Raw genomic sequence first — 12538 nt, 5'->3', positions numbered from 1 at the left:
TTTATTGAACAGTGTTTAATGACTGGCACTGGCTGCCTAACAAGCTGGGAAGCTCCATCCCTGGAGGTTTCGAGGCCAGATTGGATGGAGCCCTGGGAAGCCTGATCTAGTGGGTGGCAACCATGCCCATGGCAGGGGAATTGAATCTAGGTCTCTAAGGTCCCTTCCAACCCAGCCATTCTATGATTTGTTTTATGATTGCCTCAGCTCTTGTTACTGTGCACCACTGTAAAGAGGCTGGCCCTGTCCTCTTTGTACCCTGCCTTCAAGTATCTGTACATACTGATGAGCCTTCTTTTTTCTAGGCTAAACAGGCTTGGCTCTCTAAGCTTTTACTCACAGGAGATATGCACCAGTCCCTCAGAATCATAGAATATCCTGAGTTGGAACTGACCTGCAACGATAATTGAGTCCAATGCCTGGCTCCATACAAAACCACTCCAAAATCAAATCCTATGTCTGGGAGCATTGTCCAAATGCTCTTGAACTCTGGCACTTGTAACTGCCTGGGGAGCCTGCTCTGGTGCCCAACCACCCTCTGGTGATGAACTTTTTCTTAACACCCAGTCTGACCATCCCCTTGCACAGCTCCATGCCATTCCCTCAAGCACCGCTGCTGTCACCAGAGAGAAGAGATCAGTGCCTGCCCCTTTTTTTCTCTTCTGGAGAAGCTGTAGGGCACTGTGTAGAAACTGTTCCACTACCAGCATAAATTGGCTAGCAGTGATGTGCTTGATGCTCCCCAGAGTATGAATGACTCTTTTGTCTGCTAAGGCACAGAGCCCCTAGATCCCTTTCCACAAAGTCACTCTCCAGCCTAATCACTTGGTGGCATTATGATGTATTCTTTCCAGTGACCTCCTGCCTCTCTTGGATGGTGGGGCTCAGAACTGGGTGCAGTAGTGTGTAAACTATGCTTCATCGTATCTGAATATGCCAAAGAGCAACAGCTCCCAAAGCTCTGAGCTATAGAGCATTGTCATCTCTCAGAATTTTTGCCAGAAGCTCACGTAACAATGCTTGCAATTGTAACGCCTGTTGAAGCTGTATGGTTGCATGGAGCAAATATTTATTTAATATTGCTTAACATTGCCCTGTAGGTCACCATAGTTATGAAACTGTGGTATATACCATGCAATACTGTCCCTGGCTGATTGCTATTTTCCCAGCTGGCTTTTCTGTTTATACTTACAATATAGTTTGCTTCAGATTTCCTGGTGAGAAAAATTAGTAATAGCTCTTCATTAGTGTAACAAACTGATGTCTGGTACGTGTGTTTTTCTCCTGCAAAAGCTTAAAAGTCTAAACATCTAAGCAACTTAACTGTTTAATAAAACAGGAGTTGTTTTTTTCTTTTTTTCTAATTGAAAAATGTTTCTTTGGGTTTTTTTGTTTGTTTTTTTAATGATTTTGAGTGCATTAATGTGCATAGCCTTAAAGATAGTGTATTTTTACTGATAATTCTGTGTCATTTGGTAAAGATGTTAGTTTACTGCTAGTTTCCTGCTCTAAATTGTATAAAAGTGCTCATGTAAAAGATAGCTCTTAATGACTAGCAGCAACAGGATGTTCAAAGTATCTGTGGATGCTGCTACAGTCAGAATCAGCAAATTACAAGAAATAATTTTTTTTTTCTCATTGCTGTTGCCAGACACACCACTTGCTTTCAAATAGCCTTGTCCTCTCAGTCCTTTCTGCGTGATTTGTTGGGGTTCAGTGCTGTCTTTCAGTGTAGCAAATTGTGATGGCCAAGGAGCCCTTCTGTCATTTAATGTTTGGGGCACATTTCCTTCAACACTTTGAAAGAAGTCCTGTCATGTAGATAAACTCTGGTTATAGGACCCTGTAGACCGTGGGTGTCCAATCTTTTGACTTGACCGGACTGCATTAAATAAAGAGGAATTGACTTAGACCACATACGTTGCTCTAAAAGTAATGCCTCCTCTTTATTTCCATGGAAACTACAGCAGATACAAAGAGCATAGCAACTCTTCTTGATGGAGCAAATTCTCAGCTACAAAAGACTATTTTTCAGCATAGCTACCACCATTTTCACTAGCAGTGAACAAAAGCCTGCATGCTGTGCTTGTCAAAACTTGCACCAGTGAAGGTGATCCGCTGTTGCCACTGCTGAAACACACCACCCACCATCTCACAATGCTCACATCCACTGTATAATCTCCATAAATGTTCAGCAAGTGTCAATGATAGACAACAACTGCCATTTTTTTCTTCATGGAGGAATTTAGTGACACACCTTTGCTTCATGTACACTTCCATGTCAGACACCATTTTGTCAGGCTGCCCCTTTGCTGCCATCTGTCGCACAGCAACAAAACATAATGCAATATTGGTGGGAAGGTTCAACTTCTGCTGCTATACCACCATCATCAGCCTCTGACATTGTGAGCCAAAATAATAAAATTACTTTTGGAGCACCCCTTTCAAAATATGTAATATGATTAATGTACATAAATAAGAAAGCTCATTTTATTTTTTAATATTTCTATTAAAACAATAAAAAAACAAGAACGACAAAAACAGAGAACTGGTCTGACGTTTGGCCTTGATTTTTGTGAAACAAATGCATCAGTTTAATGGCAGTGATTGTAATTCTTAGTGCGCTCTCAAGGCGCTCATCAGAGAGTCTTTTTAATTAAATGTTGCTCTTCCTGTGCTCCATCCATGACAATAGTTGTTCACAAATGCCAAATACTGCCAAAAGTGATGACATGAATAAGGTGTGATTGTGAAGCAAGGGATATTATCTGGTACGAGAGCTCTTACAAAGGTCTGGTAAAGAGGCAAGTTCAAAATTTTGAATTGAATATCACAGTTTCTCTATATTCTCTATACATTCAGTTTGAAAGCTGTATTTATGATGAATGAAAATGGAGTTTCAAATATACAAAAAAAAAATTGATGTTTTTTTCTGCAATCTTGAAACCTGTTCTCAAATTCCTTTATCAAAATGGAAAGCACGGCTGTGTATTTTTCTCTGCTCACAGCACAGTTTTTAACCAACGTATCAAAACGCATACAGTTACTTGTTGTAACCTGAGTAGGCACTGCACTGAATGCTCCCCATGTCCTGGCTTCAGCCAAGGTAGTGTTAATAGCCCACTGATGTTTGGTTGTTTCTGAGCGGAGTGATGAGTGTGTGCCTGGGGCTGGGCTGGGCTGCATGGCAAGGCAGAGGCACCACCATGATGGTGTGGGATGAGGGAAAGTCTCAGGATGATCTGGGCCAGCCTGTAGGTTGTACATTCCTGCTGTAGACCTAACAACATCAATCTAGATCTACTGCTGGAAAGAGGGAGGAAGAGGGAACCATGACCCTTCTCATCTAATTCTTGTTACAATTGCTTCTGTATTTGTAGGTAAACAATATAAAATGTATTTTATTCCCTTCTCTGAAGTCCATTTGATTTTTGGACTACTTTCTCATTTATATTCTTATATCACTTACAAGATCACTGTTGCCAGTTATAACACATTACCAGATATGATACATATCTTGTCCCTTGGTACTCACTTGAAATGACTGCTCCCTTTACAGTTAATTTTCTGAAGAAGTAAGAGTAATAGTTTGTTCCAATCAAGTATGAATTTGCTGTTAATCCCCACGTGGACATTCTTTTTGCAAGTAATTTCTAATTATTATCATGCAAGGCTTCCTCTGTCATGGCACATGTCATGTCTTCTTCTCCTGCCATGTAACCTCAGATATAGGGAGTACAAGTAGGAGTAAGCAGTGATAGCATTTCTGATTTCACTGAAGCTGTATCCAGCCATGCTTTCTGAATTCTTTCCTTTGTCAGAAGGGGTAGGAGTTGAAATTAAATATACATGGCATCCACGATTGTATCTTTTCTGGGCAAGAAAGAGATGATCATAAGAATGCTACTAGAGAATTCCCATATTACTGCATCAAGGATGTCAATAACAAGAACCTGTATTTTGCCATTTTTCCTTTTTGTAAACAAAGTTTCTTCTGAAGGCAGTTATAGTTTCTTTAAGAGCAGATCCTAGATTAAATTTGGAGCAAACATGCAGATGAGCTCGTCTCTGTTTTCAGATTTTTGCAGGTAATTAAATGCCTTTGCTGTGGCTGAATTTCACTCACTACGAATTCAAAAGAAACATCAGGCAAAAGCTTCTGGTCCTTTTCTAGTTCTTTTTCAGGTCCAATGAGAGCTGGAAGTGTCTAAAGTAACACATCTGTGCACACTACACTACACTGCACTGTCAGGGACATCAGCTCTTTTTCCACTGTTGGGCAAGTTTTTTGATGGAAAGAGGCTGACATGGATTAAAATACATGCCGCCTGTAAGCTCAACATACAAACAGTGAATGCTGAATCCTCTAGTATGTGATGCCTCTACAGAAAACTCGGTAACTGAATAAAACACAGGGCAAAGAGATCTGTAATGGGATACTGTCATATAAACCCTTATGCACTGTACTTCGTTGTTTTCAACTTTTAAAACTTCAGTGTTTTGGCTGTAGTTCCAGAAAGACAGGCCTTTGAATATTTTATTAGAATATGATGATTTTATAGTAGCAATGTGCAGAAGCCTTTTTTTTTTTTTTTTTTTTTTTTAATTGTGTGTAAAATAGAGAAAATAGTAACTATTCCTTTCAGGAATGAAAGATCTGTAAGTTATGCAAATCATTGGACAAGCAGTAGCAAGTAGTGTCTGCAGATTAACTAGTTTCTGTTGAATTCTCAGAAAAAATATACGACTTTAACTATGAGTATCTGATGACTGTCTAATATATTTTACAGCTACATCTGTGAGCTCTGTCCTAGATCTTGTGTTTTTCTCCCAGAACACTGGACAGATCTTCAAAAGATGACTGAAAAAGAAGATGAACTGAAAAAAAGCATTTCAGATGCTTGATGTTGCTCAGACCCTGACAATCACAAAGGATGAATTCAGGAGAGTGACTGAAACCTTTCTCATCCATCTGACAGAATCTGAATTTGATGCTATGCTGGCAGAGGTATGCTAAGTCGTTGCTGTTTATAACCATTTAAAGGCTATTCCTATCTGTCAGAAGCAAAATTTCCATGTTCCAAGGGGAGCAGGTTCAAGACAAATAGTTATGGTTGAAACTTCTTACATGAGTAGTTCAAGTGAAAGTAATAGAGAACCTGCAAAAGCGTTGTGAATAAATAGCTAATCCATGCAAATTGGCTACTGGTGGTGATTATGTTGAAAAATGGTGTTTTGGAGCTGAGAATTTGCTCTATCAAATAGAGCTATTACGCTTTTTGTATCTGTTGTATTTTCCACTGAAATAAATAGCAGGCATTACTTTCAAAGCGACCTATGTATGAAAAGATTTTGTTTGTGGCATGTTGAAAGATTTGTGAAAGATTTGATTGTGGCATTTGAAAGATTTGCAATTTACTACCAGACTTTGAGACACCACTCAAAGCTTAAATTCATATACATGCAGTGTTACAAACGTACATGGATTAGGTTGTGAACTCTGAGATGGAGACCAGATGCTTTCTGTCTGGATGGGGAGTTTGTCAGCACACTTTACAATTTGTTAACTTACGAACCAAAGTCGGACTGAACTTGAAGGAATGTTGGGCATTAATATGGTATTGTAACTGAGACATTGGTCATAAACAGGGTGGATTCTATTGCACAATTGGTACCAGTATTATTATGCACTTCATTTTTTGTCCCATAAATGTAGGCAATTGTTTTATATCTTTTTTTTCCCCCTAACATACTTGAACTAAATATAATAATATTTGCATTTTATACTAGTTAGTCTTTAATGGGCTAAGTCTATTTCAACTAAGATTATTATAAAATTCCTTGCTAACAATAAATTGCCCTTAGGAGGACACACACACCTGAAACACTTTAAACACTCATTTTGAACAAGAGAAGGAGCTGAAGGAAATGAATCTGCTTTCATATGTACATGTGAAAGATCACAGAGCTAGAGAGTTGAGAAATATTTGTCTTACTTGATGGAAAGTCTTGTAGGTTGTACTTTCTTGCTGGAGGATTTATGAGGCATTACATTTATATTCTGTTTAATTATAGACAAATTGCTGAGAAGTAGTAATGCATAATATACAGAACAAAGGAAAAAATAAGACAAATTCAGTTTTACTAAGAAAATAATAAGTTAGTAATACAAACGAAGTATTTAAATTACCTATTATCACTGAAGAATCATAGAATCATTAAGCTTGGAAAAGACCTCTAAGATTATCAGTCCAACCATTGATCTAACACCACCATACTCACTAACCATATCCCTCAGTGCCACATCTACCCTTTTCTTGAGCACCTCCAAGGATGAGGACTCCACTGTTTTCCTGGGCAACCTGTTCCAATACTTGAACATTGTAGGACATATTTATGTACATGTATGCTATGTGCATGTTAAGTACGTGTTTATGCGCATGAAGGACACATTTATGTACTTATGCATGTATTTATCTATGTATATTGAAATACAGATCTCAAACATTGGCAGAGCTACTGTGCCCTATCTTGATTTCCTGTCAAAGTTCACTAAAGTCGTTGGAGGTAACAGCATGCTAAAAAAACTAAACTTTCTATATTACACAGCCAATTTACTCCTAAATTGTAGCCATGAATCTAACTCTCAAAGCAGAATCTAGCTGCTGATGGGAGCTTCTAGTAAGATAGTCATACAATAAATTCTTTTCCAAAAATGCTTCTCCTATATGTTTGATTGATGTAATTGCTGTAGAAATATTGACTAATTGCCAAGGGGAAGGGACATGTCTCTTAAGCTACAGATCTGCCATTGGAAAAATATGAATCTTTAAGACTGTCTCTTCCCTGAATTAACACTGCAAATTACTCTATATGAAAGAAATTATAAGCAATGCAGTTTCATAAGAATTCAAAAGCAGACTGCTAAAGATGATGTCTTTAAGGGAAACGCAGAAACCAAGATAAGGGAGTCAGAATGTTGAAATGTTTCAGAATTCAGTTCCTTAGGATTAAATAGCTCACGTTTTTCTTTGTTTTCAGTGCAATTAATTTTTTAACAGTAAAACTAAGATGCCAACACTGTGTGAACTAGAATTAAGTCTGGATTCTTCCCTTTTAATGGAAGATGATACTTGAGGAGTAAAATGGAAAATAGATCTGCACTTTGGATAAAAATAATAATTATAAGAAACAAAGTTGTGCTCTCATGGCAGCATTCTTAGTGAAGCACTTAATGTTTTTTCACCACCACACTTTCTACCCCTCCCTGTTCCTCCCAGTGAAATATAATGGTTGTAATTTTGAAAGGGGATCTGCAGGGAAGTTCTTTTTCCTTCAGTTTGTACTGTGGGCTTGTATGATCTGGGCCTCAAAAAATATGCTGTACATTCCAGTCCAACTTTGTTCCCAGCAAGTGCAAAGCTAAGAAAACTCTCAGACAAAGAGAGAATGAAGGAGTGTAATACTGAGGATACAAAAATGGGATTAGGACTTTGAAAGGAGGCAGGAGGAAGAAGAGGAGCAGCAAAAGAAAAGCAGAAAAAGGGAGGGACTCTCTCCCAGAGAGACAGGAGAGCTTAAAAATTCTAATTAATTAGTGAAAACTAATTAAATAACAAATGAAGGATCTTTCCTGGAATAAAAGGTTAATCTTTTCTTTATTACATGGAATATAATAAAATGGTAGAGGTTTTTATACACTCGGGGTTGGATTTTCCTCCAGCGTTCAAAGGGAATGTTACTCTTGATTTCCTTTTAAACTCGCTAAAATGTGGAAAATAGGGACCATCCTTTGAAGCTCTTGTCTTTTGACCAGTTCGTTGATTAGGGATCTTTTCTGAAACAGTGCAGCATGGGGAAGTAAAGGTAATAGTGGAATTGAGTGCTGTTAGAAATAGAATCTGCACATCCACCACTGGAGGGCAGTACAGGTGCTGTTTTCCAAAGGTTTTTCTAAGAGGGATTATGAGAACGACTTTATCCCCTTGTTTAAAAATCTGCCAATTCCACTGAAATCAGAGGCTAGAATTATGGCAGACGTTTGCTTTGAGGACTTCATCCCACAGATACCAATATGAATAAAATTGTGCAAAGCTTGTCAGAAGCAGTTACTTAAGGCTGAGACACGAGACAAGCATGGAAAGAGTAGGATTTGGCGCCTGCTAAGACTACTAGAAAAGTACACTTGGATAGTATTTGACTCTGAAATTGACCTGGCCTGTTGCTTGGTGCAAGTCAATGGATTATGGAAAGAAAGGTAAAGGGAAGGCAATACATCTTTTATTTTGAAAAAGATTTTTAATTTAAAATGTTTCTGGTGATGGTAGATTTGAGAGCTGTGCAGGGGAGGGGGAAGGAGACTTGCCTAAAGTTCTCTAAGGAACACTTGATGAGAGAAAGAGGGGAGAAGTGTCACTGCTACTTCTTGACCATCTGATTCCTGTATCATCCCAAGGGTGAGATCCAGCCGTTTGTGTCCCGTGCAGCAGCAAAAAATAAAAATAAGCATCCTTGAACAAAAGAAAATTCCACTCTAACGGTCATCATGCTCGTGGATGACAGACAGTTGCCACATCTGTCTTGCTCAGGGGTACAGATTTTGTGATTTTGTCTATCAGAGGTGCAGAATGGTGAAGAGCAGCCAGAACGAAGGCAGGATCAAGCTGCTTTCTAGCTTTTTTGTTTGTTTGCATGCTAAGACAAAACTCTCACATTGATGTCCCTGCAATGGTCTTCAACAGTGCTGTGATGCACTTGTGGTTTATGTTCATTTTTTGGTTTATTATTTTTGGTTTATTGAACCAAGGTTACCAAAGAATGACATTAAGTCAGCTGGAATTCCTGCTCACCGAGAAAGTATGTTGACCAGGGTAACAACAGAAACCTCATGCTGGCATATTAGTTCATTTCAGATAATAAGTAGGTATTGCTCTCCATGTATCACTATCAATTTAGTAATGTACGTAACAGGATTTTGGCTTGTTGCATTATGAAGATCTTATTATATAGGTATGCTTAAGGTTTGGTTGTGTTGGTTTTTTTATTATGCTAGAGTACTAAGTGTTTTAAAAGCTTCTTGTTTCTAATCTATGCTGTGAATTCCTTTTTAGCATCAAAAACCATTCAAGTCTTGCAATAAACTTCTGGCATAGGACTAGCATATTCCCACTGTGATTTTATTTCTTAGTTACTAGATGCTTATGGCTTGAATTACAATGCTTGACTTAGCTATGAAACTAGATTCTTCATACCAGTACAACTTCTGTAATTGTTTAGCCCTTTGCAAGACTGAAATAGAACATTAAGTCGCATTGGAAGAATTGCATTTTAACCATTTTGTATTCTTAAAAGTATTAAGCTGCCTGAGAGCTCAGGCTTCTTACATCTCGGATACATTGCTGAACAGCATGAAAATGCTTTTTTGAATTGGAGAAGAGGTAGTGATATGGCTACGAGAAAAATAAATTTACTAATTTATGTAAGAAACCGAGCCATGCGAACCTGTCCATTGGCATCACATCTACTGCATTTGGACATTTATACATTAACTTGATGTCACATATCATGGTAAGAGTTGAAATGTGCAAGCACACAGAAAAGTATTCTGTCCCTTCTAGAGAACTGTGTGGCAGTCTTACTGCCTCTACTACAAGACACTTGGTAGAAGAAGAAATACATTAAACATAACCTGATGTAAAATTCAAGGAAATTTCAACCTCCTGCTGAGCTTGGCATGGACTTGGCCTGTAATTTGGGAGGGGGAAATAAAATCTTTCTGATTTCACAGCTGTTATTGCACCTCAGGGCTGTAGTAGTATTTGCAACCCATTTGCTTCCCTTCCACTGGGTAGGACATCTGAATATATCCTCACTCTAGCCTGAATAAAATATTAACATATCGCAAGGCTGTTAGGACAGATTGTATCCAAGACAATCTTTTCTCACTGTAGAAAGGCCTATCAATCATGACTGGGTATAGTTGTTATTAATGTCATAGCTTTTATTCATTTGGCTATATGCAGCTAACTGAAGATTAACATTTACGTTTTCATGTTAAGTATTTCATATCACAAAAGAAACAGCTGAAATATATTCTTATTACAGAATTTATGTATTGAAAATATCCTCCAAAGTCCTAATTAGAGGTCTGTTACATTAAATTTACAGGGTTTATATATCTATATTAACAGCTTTGTGAAATACAGCAGTTATATATATTTTAGTACGTTAACAGAAAACATCATTAACTTAAAGCAAGGTTACTGCTACCTGTATTTTCGAGGAACAATTCAGTTAACTAAGTACTGCAAGATGTGTAAAGGAGCTACATACATAATTATTCAGACACTAAGAGTTGATACAATCTTTTAGATATTCGCCTTTAACATATTACACATCTTCTTTCTAAGCTAAACCTTTTTCTGCTTCTATTGATCCCTGTCATCAGTCAAGGGTACGTTTATACTAGTGATTGGTTCTGAGTTTGTATCTGCATTCATGGTTTTTTTGTTTGTTTGTTTGTTTGTTTAATTTTAAAGTAATTAATGTCCTCAATAAAATAAGGATTAGTAATGATCTCCTTGTATTGGCAGAAAGCTACATTATGGTCACTTATCGTACATACCTGGATTTAGACATCGTAACTAATGATGACGAAGAGATCAAGAAAGCAGCAGTGATATAGAGCATCTTCTAGCTAGTGAAAAGACATAGGGGAGCCAAGACCTGACAGACAACCTTGGATTTATCATCACAGTCCTAAACTCAGAAATTCAAGCCATGACTACAGTTCATTTAATCAAATGATCCAAGCCTATCCTTGCATGTTTTTATGGCACCAAAGCTATTCACTGTATCTGCAGGAAGCAAGCCTTGCTGCCTCTGTAGTTATTCTTACCTGCTCAGTAAAGCAATGATAAGCCAGGAAGACTTTGAATATTTCAAATGCCAGGGCAAAGCGCTAAGTTTAGTTTTGACTATAGGAGTTCTCTCATCGTCTCTAGTCACATGCAGCTGCTGAAGATCAGAGTCTTGGGAAGGGCAGATTTAAATAGAGAAAAGAGTGGGGAAAAAAATGATCAGGAAAGAGAAGCAACAGCAAACTGTAGAAAAATGACGATGATGTTTAGGATCTCCCATGCTGCCTTCTAAGCTAAGATCTAAGCCTGGGAAGGAGGGCCAAATGCTGAACAGATATGAGCCTGAGACAGTAAATGATGATGCATGAATGGGCTCTTTTTCTAGTGACTCAGTGAATGTTCAAGAAGGTAAGGCAGCAGTATAGCTGGGATAGTTATGTGCTTTGTGTGCTGTTGGGTAACAAGAAACAGAATATACAGATAATACCAGGAGTCCAGACCCTTATTTTCCATGCTTTTGGATGGCTAATGGCCTGTCTGAGACCTTTTCAATAAAGGGCAGCCTATCTTCTAAGCAGCCAAATCTACCAACTTTTTCTTTATAGAGTGCTGGTTTGACTTCTGGGACACCAAATATAGGGGCCAAGTATTACTCAAGTATTACTTTTTCCCAGTAGTATTGAAAAAGGACATGTCACCACAGAAAGAAGCCTAGACTTCAAGGAGATGGTGTTTCTTTGTTTTGTGGTGTTTTTTTGTTTTATTTTGTTTGCTTTATGACAGCAAAGGGGCTCTCCTGAAAGGAGTCAGTCTCCTCAAATCATAGTATTTCCTTAAGGAAGAATCCAGCAAGTAGGAAGAAGAAATCATGAAAACTCAAATAGTCAGAGTGCAAAGATGGCTCTCTGCTGCATGTGCATATCCATTTTACATTGAGATCTTTTGCCCATGGTTGGCTTGAGTAAATGGGAATCTTATGTTAGCTAAGTTCAGACCCTGAGTATTTCTCTTTAAAGATTATTGAAGTATTGGGATTCATGCACATTTATAACAGAGCACTTTATGTAAATTGCAGTGTAAAAGAGGACTGGAAATTGATTTATTTTGTATACTCTTTGCACAAATTTCAAGGTCTTTAAAAATTGCCAATGGCTTATAAAAAGCTGTCCATATGAACAAGCATCAGGCCTATATATTTTCCTCACTTCCTCTACCCTTCTCTCCCCTCCCCCATTAATTTTTGATTTTATGTTTATGAGGGTCTGAAAATAGTCTAATTCTTTTCTATCTGGTTTGGGCCTATCTTTACCAGCTGGTAAATAGGAAATGTTCACTGTAGGAAGCCAATACTCTGCAGAGTGTAAACAGATGGAATCAATATAAAGTGACAAGTTAGACTGTGCTACTGAGAATACAGAGCCAAAACTAAGAGCATAACAGTCACGATACTTATTTTGTTCCAATTCATTTGGTACTGAATAGCACTTCATATATGCACAGCTGTGTCCTTCCGTTTTTCACTTTCTTTCTTCTGGTTTGATGATGACAATTTCAAAGAAAAACTTTAATTAAAGATTTTACACAAAATGGCCCAAAGTAGAATATAGGGAAAATGAGCACTGATGTGTTTATAGCAAGAGAAGAATATTTTTCAGGCATTTATTTTCTTTCTTTCTTTT

General features: G+C 37.8%; 1 protein-coding gene across 3 annotated transcripts in view; it reads left to right on the top strand.

Moving 5' to 3' along the window:
• The window catches only part of EFCAB6 (EF-hand calcium binding domain 6), a 108472-nt gene that overhangs the window by 1898 nt on the left and 94036 nt on the right, over positions 1 to 12538 (top strand). Inside the window, exon 2 of one of the 3 annotated variants that reach the window (XM_090147034.1) lies at positions 4835 to 5008. The exons of 1 other annotated variant lie outside the window; for it this stretch is intronic. The gene's annotated coding sequence lies outside the window, so the exon portion shown is untranslated. Of the gene's footprint in view, positions 1 to 4790; positions 5009 to 12538 lie in introns of all 3 variants that reach the window. One more of the 3 variants, XM_090147039.1, reaches the window with a different exon arrangement.

Source organism: Phasianus colchicus, chromosome 1, assembly GCF_987193195.1.
Source record: "Phasianus colchicus chromosome 1, bPhaCol1.hap1.1, whole genome shotgun sequence".
Lineage (NCBI taxonomy): Eukaryota > Metazoa > Chordata > Aves > Galliformes > Phasianidae > Phasianus > Phasianus colchicus.
The sequence above is the reverse complement of the archived record's forward strand: the minus strand, read 5'-3'. Positions and strand labels throughout refer to the sequence as shown.